Raw genomic sequence first — 13,896 nt, forward strand, 5'->3', positions numbered from 1 at the left:
ATAAATAATAAAAATGTTAAGAACAATTAATTACATTATTGTGACCATAAGCAAACTCCTAATAGAAACCATGAACAAAGCTAAGAGTTATAGAGGATTTAAAAAGAAAAAGCTGGCCCTGTTCCCCAGGGCCAGAATGCTTGAGTCCTCAACACCTTTGCTGCTGCTAGGCCTTACAGTCCTGACTGTGACTTACAAACTGGGACAAAACAGACAAACAGAGGAAAGCATGAATTGCACATTCTGACCACCATGAAGCACTTGCCCATTATACCTGAACTGAAAGCCCAAGAGAGGGATTTCTGTCCACTTTATATATTTATTTTAGACACCTGAAGCAATGGCTGTGGTACCAATGAGTCCTACACACGTTTATACAGAGAATGAAGAAACTGATTATTAGTTAACCCCAACTGATGAAGTGCTTAAGTACTTTAGATCTCAAACACCTTTCTTCCACAGAACACCACGATACTAACTACCCCGCCATCATCTTTTCTCCATAAGCAAAAGCCATAAAAGACAAAGATGACACACCCCGAACACAGAATGAACAAACCTAGGCCACATTGGCTCTTCATCAGCTCCACCTTTGGTAAAGACTCTGAGAAGGAGAGAGTTGAATATGTGGTTTCTGCCAGGTACCAGGACATGGGGTGGGCAGATGTTTTATTAAACATTCATGGTCTTTAATGTATAGTAAAGAGCATTAGGAATACAGGTCTTCTATAGGGAATGGAATGTTGCTACTCTGACAGAACTCAAGACAAACCCAACAATTTTGGCAGTCCCTACTTCTCAGGCTGTAACTGAATGATTACCCACAAAATGCTATTTGTGGCTGGGCATAGTGGTGAGGCAGAGACAGGCAGCTCTCTGTGAGATTGAGGCCAGCCTGGTCTACAGAGAGTTCCACAGTGAGTACACCTAGAACTACATAGTGAGACCCTATCTCATAAAAAAAAATAATAATAATAAATGCTATTTATATGTGAGTCTATGTGCATGTGAAAACTTAGAAGAAGTTTGGATGGTCTCTTCCGCTTCAACAAATCCAAATCATTCTCAGATGATATTAGAGAAAAGGAGTAAGATAAACCAGGCACTGCTGAAAACTACAGCGCAAATTATCTTGTGCTGCCATGGTTGGTTAGGGAGGTCTGGCTGGCTGCTCCGGTGGTTGGTTAAATGCCAGAGTCTTGTAGGTAGCCTAGGTTCATCTGGATCTCAAGATCCTCCTACCTCACCTTCCTGTGCAATGTGTAACACATACCATTAAACCAGGCTTTAGAAACATATTTAAGATAATTAAAAATACAAGACAGGTTGATGAGACACTTAGCTAGGCCTGATAACCTGAGTTTGATCCCCAGGACCAAACGGTTCCATGTGCGTATGTCCATTTAGTGTTGTTTGCATGGATATGGCTTTAGGATTCATCACTGTAAGACAACTTTTCCTGGGAGACACTACATACTCACTCAAGAGTGGGAGCCAAAACAAGCCAAAGTATGGATACCACCAAAGTCCAACTTTGTGGACCATGAGTTTTATTGAGGTTATTTACAGGAGTATGGGTGAGGAGTTACTGACAAGAGCTGAAGTAGCTCAAAGACAGCTGCTCACAAACCTGGAAACGTAGAGCACACTGCTCGCAGGCACTCAACAGGCTGGAGAGCAACCTTTCCAAGTGCCTTGGTCCAAACCTCTTCCAGCCAGTTCAGCTAGTCTCTGCTTCTCCCAGGCAGCAGGTCTGCTCTCCCTGGTCTTCTGTAGCTTATCTCTGTTTAACTGAGAGGGACTCTTGGCTTTTATTGCTCACTCTAATGACCCTAGTCAGTTTCAGGGACTTTCTGAGTTTATTCTGAGTTGTTTACCATGCTGCTTAAGGAGGTTTCCCTGTAGGATGAGACGTTTCAATCTCTAAGGAAAATGTCACGCACCACCATCATGTGGTACTGTGTAACCTATCCCTAGAAAAGACTAATTCTCCCTCGCTGGGCTGTTCTGAATTGCCAGTACTCTGTAGGGTGGGGCCTGTGAGATTTCTCCCTGCCAAAGTTTGTTCAGGATTTGCTTAGGTAGACATGCTGTTCAATTCTCATGGCAATACCTTCTTTGTCTCAAAAAATCTTCAACTTGGGGCCAGAGAAATGTTTCAGGGAGTCAAGGCATTTGCCAACAACTCTGATAGCTGGGATCAATCCCCAGAAAGTATATGGTGGGAAAAAGTGAACCAAGTTTGTTCTCTGACCAGCACATGTACATCCTGGCACAGTCACCCAACCTAACTCCCTCCACACTAAGAAATAATTTTATGTGTTTTAAAAAGAAATTTAAACTACATTGAGTAGTACTGTTACAAATATTGACAAATAGGTAATATTTCTCATCAAGATTAAATAAAAATCACAGAAGTAAAAACTCAATAATTATATAAAATTTAGAGTATCCATAAAGATTCATGATTCATTTCATAAGTATCTATTACTTGCTCTTTCCCCTTAAAAAAAGCCTTAAAGCAATTATGACTCCACCACACACCATAATATAATAATCACCATGAACTAGGGCATTAAATACATAAACTTCATGGTCATCTTTAGAAGGTGCTTACCCATAAATTTCCTATGTAAGGTAAGAAAGCAGTCAGTGCGAAGAGAGATAGTCAGACAAATGACAGACAGACATCGTGTTGACATTCTAGAGAACCAACCCCAGAGTTCCACAAAGCCTGAGCAGGCAATTCTAACCCTAAACTATATCAACCTCTCTAGTCACACTCATCACAAAATCTACGCCATGCTTACTTCATAGTTCTGTTACTGTACTGGTTCCTCAGAGCCCCTTGCTGGCTTCGAGAATCAGTGAGATTAGCTGTTTTCAAAAGAAGGTCAGAGCATATCATCCTTCTCTTAAACCCTTCAAGGAAATACTCTTACTAAATAAATAACAAACCTTTACAAACAATCCTTTCCATCTCCCTGATCTCTTACCACTCACCCACCTCGGTTCCTAGTCTTGAGCCACAATGGCCTCTGTGCTCTCCTTAAACACATTACGCCATGTTCCCACTTCAAAGCTTTCTAACTCATTTTCTCTGTGCACCCCTCCCACCTGCCGCCCTGGCTTGTTTCTCTCTCCTTTTCCTTTACAGTCTGGTTTTTACAAGTCACTTCATCAAAGATAGCTCCTGTCTGGGAAAGCACTCCCCACCCCCAATAAATACTTCTTTCTTGTTATCTGGTAGGGAATATTTACAAAAAATAAGTTGCTCATTTTAGATGAGCTGATTTCCAAATATACCATCCTCAATTTTCAGAGTTTAGTGTCTAAACATCTACAGGTCCATACTGACGCTTTTTAAAAGAGTTGTGGGGCTGGAGAGATGCTCAGCAGTTAAGAGCACTGCTGCCCTTCCAGAGGAGCCTGGTTTGATTCCCAGCTTGGAGCTCATAGCTGTGAATAACTACAGTTCCAAGGATCCAACCGTTCTGGTGTCAGAGCAGCAGGCAGGCATGCAGTGCATACATACACATGCACTCACAGCATTATACACATAAAATAAAAAATAGCAAAAAATAATTTAAAGATTCTTATGTATGTTCAACAATTAATAAAGTTGTATGTATCACACTGTTATTCTTAGTGTTCTGTTTTTAAATAATCTGCAGCACAGCTCCACAAATGAGCACCACTAGGACAACTCCCAAAAGAAATGACACTGCCTTTCTCCTGCCTTTTTTTTTTTTTTTAAGTATTTCTGTTTGTGGTTATAAAGTTTCAAGTTTTCTCAGAAGTTCAACTATTTCAAATTTATTTGTTATCTTTAGGCATCACAGGCGCTAGAAAGAATCAGAAGAGTCTAAGAACCCTTAACATGACTAAATTAGATGTAACACAGTAGGGTGTTTGAACTTAATTTCTTCTTCTTTAAATAAACAAACGCCCTCTGGGCTGAGGCCTACTTGCCTTTTATGTATCACATGCCTGGCAAACTGCAGGGTTTTCACAGAGATTAGCCAGGGGACAGAGGACCCACCAAGTATGACTCAGTGATCGCCCTCAAGACCAAAGCAAACATCCAATCTCTAGAGCTGTCCCAAACTTCTGCCAACATACCTTTCATCTAAACAATCTATTTTCATTTAAAGTTCACAAAGTTATTCTCATATAGTCCAATATGTAAAAAATAAATCCAGACTACCAGAAATCAGAATACCAGAATATCAGCAGGGCCTTCAAGAGCTAGACAATGAATCTGGCATGAAAAGCTAAGTAGGGGGAAGGAGGTGGGGAGAACCCTTTGAAGACTTTAAACAGAATAGTCTCAGTTATCTGAAAATCAGACTAACAAATTCAACTATCTGCAAGATGAGAGACAGGACCAGCAAAATGGCTAAGCAGGCACTTGTCTTCCTGACACCTGTGTACACTCTCTCTGACCCACACGGAGGAAACAGACCTGGCTCCTCAGAGCTGCCTTCTCATGGCCCCATGTACAGTCTCACACAAACAATAAATAAGTGTCAAAAATTTTTCAAAGACTTTTAATAACTTAGCTTTGTTATACCAATGCCTTTAATTATCTAGAAAATGAAAATTGTCACATGACTAAACATCATGTGCCTTTAAACATCAATACAGCTTAGCTCTTGGCACAGAGGATAATGCTACGGAGTTACCAACTTAAAGTTCCAAATGACTAAATATAGATGCTAACTTTCAAAACACTTTTGTCCAGAATTGTCAAGAAAAACTAACACTTAAGGCTGCCCCTTAAGTCAGGGTATCGATGACTAAAAATGAAATTGAAAAGTAAAATAACCAAGACATAATTGAAAAGTAAAATAACCAAGATTCAGTGTTTTTCAACAAAACATGTTCAACACAAACCTTCAAATCAAATGAAGATAACAGAGTGGTCTGTGTGGTTTCAAAGTCAGTAGGCATCCTTAGGAGTGTTTGCTTTTACACCTTGTTTCAGGATTAAGAAAGGAAAATGAAAGCTGGAGAGATGGCTCAGTGGTTAGGAGCACCGACTGCTCTTCCACAGGTCCTGAGTTCAAATCCCAGCAACCACATGGTGGCTCACAACCATCTGTAATGAGATCCGATGCCCTCTTCTGTCTGAAGACAGCGACAGTGTACTCACATACATAAAATAAAGAAATAAATCTTTAAAAACAAAAGGGGGGGGTGGTAGCATATATCGTGTACATGGTCTCTAAAGTTCTGTGTGTAATCTTTACAGTCAGTAACTGTCTCATCTTCCTTCCAATGTACACTCCTCAAAACGAGGAATGTCCTATTTTAAAACCATTATTTTGGTGTCACATATATAAAACAAATAAACTGTTTTTTTAAAAAAACCTGTTTTATATAGACATCCTGCCCATATTCTAGGCACTACACAAAATGTATTTCTAAATATTACATTTTTCATTGTGATCTATTTAGAATATCAAAGTAGAAACTTCACTAATTTCTTCTAGATCTTTATCACATGCAAAAGATGTATACAGACCTAAATAAGCATCACCAATCTATGACATTTATTATCATTTATTTATTATATATGAGTACACTGTAGCTGCCTTTAGACACACCAGACAAGGGCATCAGATCTCATTACAGATGGTTGTGAGCCACCATGTGGTTGCTGGGATTTGAACTCAGGACCTTGGGAAGAGCAGTCGGTGCTCTTAACCACTGAGCCATCTCTCCAGCCCCTGACATTTATTATCATAATAAAATTAAATGCAATGCCTAAAACCTTCACTAGACAGAAAACCTGGTCTTAAAACAGGCTTGCCTTTTAAATCATCCAGGGAGCTGAGTTACCTGAATTCAGTTTTTACATGTGTCTTACAGACCATCATTAGTTTTTCATTATTTTAAAATTAATTAATTAAATGGAACTTATGACCCGGCTGGCCTCAAACTCAAGAGACCCACCTGCCTCTGTCCTCCAGGTGCTGGGATTAAGGGAGTGAGCACCATGCTTGGAGGGTGGGCTGTGTTTTAAGACCTAAATAAAGCTCATCACCTTGAAGACTGAAACCCTAACAGCATGGAGCAGGCTCTAGTGAGCATCTCCAGGGAGACATCACAACAAAGAAAAAGATTACATGGCCCCCGCAAACAACAAGTAGTCAATCCTGCTCTTTCAGTACAGTCTGGAGAGAATGTCCAGGGTCCCACATTCTAAAGACAGCAAAGGCTAGAACTTAAATTATCTTGTGTTGAGCCCTACCCCTTTTAAGTCACACCACCTGCCCACACTACCACACGGAGCACTAACTCCCAACTATGGCTCACTGGCCACACAGACCAAGAGCACAAGCTATCTATACCTGAAATACTTTTGCTTTTATATTCCCTAAAGGTAATCACAGAAATTCCACGGATCTCCCTACCATATACATCCTTCATTATGTATCAGTAATCTACTTACTAGTGTCTGTTTAAAAGACATACTGACACACACAAGGGAATGGAGAGATGGCTCAGCAGTTAGGAGCAATGGCTGCTCTTGCAGAAGACAGGGCTCCTGCCCAGGTACCTACATGGTGGCTAACAGACAACCATAACTCCAGTTCCAGAGGATCTGACATATTCTTCTGACTTCAAGGAGCACCAGACATCTGTGCGGCATACCTACATACATGCAGGCAAACCATTTGTACACATAAAAAACAACTGTCACACAAGGAGAAATGATAGAAAAAATAAAAACGACACACTCCATAAAATGGTCATCATTAGAAATACCAGAAGAGATTTTGGGAGTGACAAGAAAAACAAAACAAAATCAATAAAAACCTAATACAAACCTAAAATATGACCTCAGGTTTTACAACTGAAGGAAGCAACTTTGAAGTAAGGAAATTTCACATGACAGTGGTTATTGTTTTCCCACAATTACCCAGCCCAACAGACATTTAGCAAACAAACACACACACACACACACACACACACACACACACACACACACACACAGAGAGAGAGAGAGAGAGAGACAGAGAGAGAGAGAGAGTCAGTATCATGATCATGATACTAAAGACTCTTACATCATTAGAAACTAGATGGATGGCGTGCTGGTTAAGAGCACGGGCTGCTCTTACAGAGGACCCAGACTTTGGTTCTTCACACCCACACCAGATGGCTCACAACTACCTGGAAGTCCAGTTCCAGGGGACCTGACACCCTCTTCCGGCCTCTGAGAAGACCACATACTTGATGTAATCAAACACATAAAAATGAATAAATCTTTTTAAAAGTTAAGTACTTTTAAAACAAACTGAATAAATTCATGAATCCTGAATATGATAACATATATGTTAAGGACATTAGAAATGGTCTGTATATACTTTAGGAAATATAGAGTTCCAAACAATTCTGATAAGTCATTACATTTACAAATAGCTAATGCTCCTAAAGGTAGGAAATGGCATCGGCCATGCAAAACCTTGTTTTCAGCTTAGTTGTCTAAAAGGACTACAGATTATTTCAAGATGGCTGGCTTAATACAAGAGGCATGAGCTTAAAAATTCAAAGATGTCCCAATAATTTATACACACACACCCCCATTCTTTACAGCTTTGACTGGACCCAAAACAAAAACTTTATGAAGAACTAACAGCTCTCAAATTAAAATATATCACCTAAAAACTGAGCAGGTGAGGACGAGCTGACAGCAGAGTGCCCAGTGTGAATGCCCTCGGTGTGGTGTGAATGCCCTTGGTGGGAATGTTAATTTAATCTCATGGACACTTTCCTTACATCACCATTTCTCTAACACCCAGCCTGCATCTGAGGCTCCACAAGTGCTATGTAGAAGACAGTCAAATTATTCAGTTTTACAAAAATTATGCTATTTTACCACAAGTTCAAACACTGATTAAAATGCAAAGTGAATGGAAGTCAGCCGTGTAGTGCACACCTGCCATCAGGGCACTCTAACAGTGAAGAAGGAACAGGAAACTCAAGGCTAGCCCAGGGTACATACAGAGTTCTGTGACAGCTTGGACTGCACAGCAAAGCTTCATCATAAAGGAAATCAAAGCCACCAATTTTCAAATTTAAAATTCACAAGCACACACACCATACATTATATATGTGAATAAACTTATCAGGTTCAGCCTATAGGCTTACAGAATTTATTTGAAACAGCTTACTAAGTTTTTTTTAGTTTTTTTTTACACGCATGAGTATGTATGTGCACCACAGAAGAAGGTGTTGATAGTTATGAGCCACCCTGTGGATACTGGGAATCAATGTTGGGTTCCTTTGCAAGAGGAGTAAGTGTGCTCTTAAAAACTGAGCCATTTTTCTGTCCTCGATTGAACTGTTTTTGATATGTGTATACACGTGTGCCTGGTGTGTGGGTACATACACATGAGTACAGGTGCCCTTGGAAGACAGAAGTGTCGCATTTCACCAGGAGCTGAAGTTACAGGTAGTTATGGGTAGACTGATGTAGGTGCTGCCAAGTGAACTCTGGAGTATATGATGAGCTCACAAGTGCTCGTCAAGAGATTTTAATATCCATTTTAAGCATGTTCATTACAAAAAAGGTGTTCAAGAAAATAAGACAGACAGGTGAAAACATGGGCTTTGGAGTCACGGCTTTGAATGTACGTTGTAACGCTGAATGCTATGGCATCAACAAGTATATGATCTTTCTCTTCTCCTCTAAAATGATTAGCTAATTTGCTGCTGTGTAATGATGACATAGAAAAGTGCTTGTAAAATGCTGAGCCTGGCCCCGGCACACAGTGAGAGAGCAGCGAGCATCCAAAGCACCAGACACCATGGACCATTGTCATTCTTTCTGTCTGCTCTGCAATTCCCTGTATAATTTTAAAAGATCAAACACTTCCCACTTTGAGAATTTTCCCCATATTGTATCACACATATATCTAATGTAGAATAGGAGGGGGGCCAAGTGAACACGAGATAAAGCAGAGAGAAACAACTTGTTCTCATACTAAAGTCAGTACAACTATAGCAAGGTCAAGTCTGGGGTAGAGGTGGCAGCATTTCATTGTCCAGAGCCAGCAGTGCCCCTGGAGCAGGCTGTGGCGTCTGCCTGTCTCTATAGTTGACACTGGCATCCTCAAAGGGACCCTTGTGCAGTATGATTCTGAGAACTGTTCCTGGCTACTTGCCCTGAACCCGATTCGCTAACCTTTGCAACAATATGAACCCTGAGTTCTCCCCTTTAAACTATAAGATACACTTAAATTGGTTTTTACTACTCGAGAAATTCAGCACAGAGTGAGTAGAGACACCATTTATTCTCACCTTGCCTAGCCCTGAGCAGCCAGAAGAGAGAGGGAGGGTGGTGGGGAGAGGGAGAGAGAGAGTGTATGTTTGTGTGTGGTGCGTGCTTGTGCATGTGCACATAGTATGTACGCTATTTTCAATTTTTTTAACAAAAATAAATAGACAAATAACCACAGAAAAGATATTGACAAGTCTCAACCTATGTTTTATCCTGGGAATTCTTGAAAGCTTGTTTTAATAAAATATGAGCAATTGTTTTTCTAATTTAGAAAATGATCCATTTCTAAGGATTATCAGGAACACAAACACACACCAAAACAAAACATAACAAAACAAACAAACCTAACAAAAGTTATTCCAGGGCAGGTGAGAAGGATCGGTGGGTAAGGGCTTTTGCTGCCAAGCCTGACAACCTAAATTGAATCCCCAGAACTTACATGGTAGGAGAGACTAAAATTGTCTTGTGATCTCCTTGTCCTGTTAAGTAAGCAAATAAACAAACTGTAGGGATTTCAAAGAAAACGGTCCCAGTAGGCCTACAGGGAGTGGCACTATTAGGAGGAGTGGCTTTGTTGGGGGGGGTGTGTGCAAGACTAAAGGGTGGGCTTTGAGGTCTCAGAAGCTCAAACCAGTTCTTTCCTGCTGCCTATAGATTCAGATGTAGAGCTCTCAGCTCCTTCTCCAGCACCATGTATGCCTGCACATTGCTACATTTCCCACCATGACGACAATGGACTAAACCTCTGAACTGTAACCCAGCCCCAATTAAATGTCTTCCTTTATAAAAGTTAGCAATAGAAACCCCAAGACACAAACAAACAAAGTGAAGCAAATTATTCCAGCATGTCCAGCACTGATCTATGAAGTCCAACAGGAGTTTCTTTTTTTACCTAAGTATCTATAACCAAAACGCCATTCTTGCTTATGACCCATGAATGGCAAAACTGAAAAGGTATCATAGAGTAAAATTACAGACAGACAGACAGACGGACACACACACACACACACACACACACATATACACACACACAGAGCTTTAACCATTTGTTTTAACAAATAACTCAGTAAAACATCTATATAGCAAAACAATTCACCCTTCTGTAAGCCATGCACAATAAGTCAGTGCCCCATAGAGATGGCTGATATTTACTTTTTTTTTTTTGTTTTGTTTTTTTTTTTTTTTTTGTTCTTTTTTTTTTTCGGAGCTGGGGACCGAACCCAGGGCCTTGCGCTTCCTAGGTAAGCGCTCTACCACTGAGCTAAATCCCCAGCCCTTGGCTGATATTTACTTTTTCTGTTCTCCACCACTCCTCACGCCAGGTCTCTACTGTATTTCATGATGTTTTCCCCAGTGTCTAAAAACTCAAATCTGTTTATTACTTGGCTGCATGGATCAAAGTGCAGACAGAGGACTAATCTCAACAAAATCAAACAAAGCTTTCTTAATTAGTCTTTTTAAATTAAACATTTAGAAATCAATATTGATTATAAATGTATATCTAATATACCGAAATTATAGGTAAAAATCTTAGATTTTGACAGATTTGGTGTCTCAAATCTTAGAGCTCACAACCCATATATATTCAGGCTATGAGGACTGAAGTAGTTGAGGCTTTGAGACATAGGCAGCATATTTGAGTAACCTACCTCCTGATCCCAAGCTGTCACACCACTAAAACAAGTCACTCTCCAAGTAAGTCAAAATGAAATTAACTGAATGCCACATTATGTAAAAATTTAAAGTAAACAAAAAAAAAATTCGAACAAGCCTCTCTACCCCCCACCCCCCCAACCCAGGGCAAGAAAATTCAAAACTCAACTCAAACTGTTTTAACTTTTCTAATTTGTGGTAATTCGTAAATACTATGGAGTTATCAATAGAGAAAAATGGTCAAAGAGAGTAAGAACTGTCCATGAGGTTTATCCCATAATACCTAGGAAAAAGTAAAAGTCACACTCTGATGAGTCAGGTACTCTCTCTCTGGCGACCAATTAGGAAGAGTTGGTTACCATTTATTTCACCTAAATGTCACTTAAAACCTTGACTTTAAGCTAAAGGCAACAAAAGTCTTTCTGTTCATAATTTATCTACCATATACAAAAAGTCACCACTATCAGAAAAATCACTTTTTGTTAAAAATAGTAGTTTTTACTAAGGGACCACAAGGGAAACAGTTACAAACTCTCTTTTTTTAATGAGATATGACTGGAGAGATGGCTCAGTGGTTAAGAGCGCTGACTACTCTTCCCGAGGTCCTGAGTTCAATTTCCAGCAACCACATGGTGGCTCACAACCATCTGTAATGGGATCTGATGCCCTCTTCTGGTGTGTCTGAAGACAGCAACAGTGTGCTCACATATAGAATAAATAAATCTTGGGAGAAAAAAAGAGAAGAGCTAACAGTTCTAAATGAAATAAGGTACAGAAACAAAAGGGGCATGGAACACAAGAACATAGTGTGTGCACAAAGAACCAAAAGACGTTGAGAGAAAGAATGACAAGCCAGAGACACATGCTGTTATTTCCCCTTTTCCAAGGCTAATAAATGGAGGTACAGCTGACAATTCTGTAGTCTACATGGCTGGAGGGACTTTGAGATAGCTAAAACAAAGCCATGAGCATTGCTCAAACTAAGTAAAAGCACACTGTCCCTGATATAGTCTGGCAGCAACACGGCCGTGGAGGAAGCTCACAAGGAGGGGATGAGTAAAGAAAGAACAGCAAATACTTACACACTGCTTCACTAACTCCAGAACAAACTCCCTGGCTACTAATGCTGTGCCTGTTTTATAGACATAGTACCTCAGAGTTACAGAAAGCTTACACATGTGAAATCAGAAAGTGATAGGTACCATACTGCCTATTTCTTCTCTCAATCTAAGCTACTACTATCTATGATGTTGAATCTGCTACTGCCAATGAACATCATTCCAGAACAGGAAAGCTTAAAGCTGCTAAATAAACACTAGTAAGATTTGGCATTTCACTTGTATTTTTACTCAGACTGTAATACTGCCACAGCAGACTTTATTCCCATAAAGCTAAAGCAAACTAACCAGAAGACACTGCGTAGAGCATCAGTCAGCATGTTAGATATATTCACCTCGGGATCACAACACTACTTAGTAGACATTGTTTTTAGAGGTAAGTAAACTGAAGCACAGATAGGCTTCACAGAGAGACAACGCAAGCTATGTTCCTGCTGTGTCCCTGATCCCAACATGGTCTAGATGCAAGGTTTGCACACCTTTCTATAATCACTAGTGATTATAAACACAATGACAAAATGCTTCCAGAATATAGGCTATTCAATCAATAAAGTTGCATATTTTATTCATTTAGCAAATATTTAATGTCATAAGCTAAAAATTATATCACAATGTAGCAGTGTTATCCAAATCTTTAGAACACAGTCCAATTAATTATATAATGTAGACATCCAGCATAGATTGTAACATCAAAAAAATAAAGGCGAAATAAATGTTCTCAGGGAGCTAGACCCAGAAGACGGAATTAGTTTAGCCTCAGGTATTCAAAAATGTCTGAAAGGGAAACTGTAACCATATCTTTCTTTTTCTACCATGTGTATATGTGGTATGCATTCACATTTATATTTGTATTGTGGGGTGCATTTGGATGTGTGGAGGCCTGAGGGATAACACTGGAAGTCGTCCTTAACTGTTCTCCATCTTAACTCATTGGAGCAGGATCACTCAAACCTGAACTCACGGACATAGCCAGTCTGCTAGGCAGCTTTCAGTGGATCCTGCCCCAGCTCACCACACCTACCCCTTAACTACATGGAAGCTGGAACCTAAACTCAGTCCCTATACTCAGTGGTAAACACTTTAACCACTGGACTGCCATCTCCCAAGTGCCTCAACAGAAACTTAAAACAAATGAACAAGCACAACAACAAAAAAGACTCTTATGGAAGGTTCAGCAAGTCTTTTCCAAAGTCATTCCCCATAGAAAGGCCAGGTTCTCTCTATGACGACTGTTGTGGCGGAAGAACAGTCTGTGTTAGCACAGTCGCACCATCTTAGATGTGCAGGAAACTCAGAAGGGAATGGTGCTAAGGTGGGTCAGGGATATCAAACCCCTGCAAACAAGATGGGAAGCAATGGCAAAGGCCAGTCTACTTGTCCGTCTTCATTTCACAGCTAATGTGGCAGTGAGTTTCTGTTTGGCATACCTATAAATTTCTTTAGAAGTTCTTCTAAGGGGCTGGGGATTTAGCTCAGTGGTAGAGCGCTTACCTAGGAAGCGCAAGGCCCTGGGTTCGGTCCCCAGCTCCGAAAAAAGGAACCCCCCCCCAAAAAAAAAAAAAGTTCTTCTAAAGAGAGCATGGTAGCACACACTTTTAATCCCAGAGTTTGGAAGGCAAAGGCCGAAGGATCTCTGAGTTTGAGGCCAGCCTACTCTACATAGCCAGTTCCAAGCCAGTTGAGGGTCACAGTAAGTCAAAAACACATATATTCCTAAAGGACCTAAAGAAGGGGATGGCAGGCCTTTGTCAAGCATGACCGACCTTAGCACTTTTCCTGAAACTTCACCTTACGAAAATAAAAGGAGGGCTGTGGGAGAAAAGGTAAAGACACTTG

General features: G+C 40.2%; 1 protein-coding gene across 1 annotated transcript in view; it reads right to left on the reverse strand.

Moving 5' to 3' along the window:
- Frs2 (fibroblast growth factor receptor substrate 2) overlaps nt 1–13,896 on the reverse strand; it is an 81,478-nt gene that overhangs the window by 36,557 nt on the left and 31,025 nt on the right. The window lies entirely within an intron of this gene.

Source organism: Rattus norvegicus, chromosome 7 (assembly GCF_021556685.1).
Source record: "Rattus norvegicus strain SHRSP/BbbUtx chromosome 7, alternate assembly SHRSP_T2T, whole genome shotgun sequence".
NCBI classification, from domain to species: domain Eukaryota; kingdom Metazoa; phylum Chordata; class Mammalia; order Rodentia; family Muridae; genus Rattus; species Rattus norvegicus.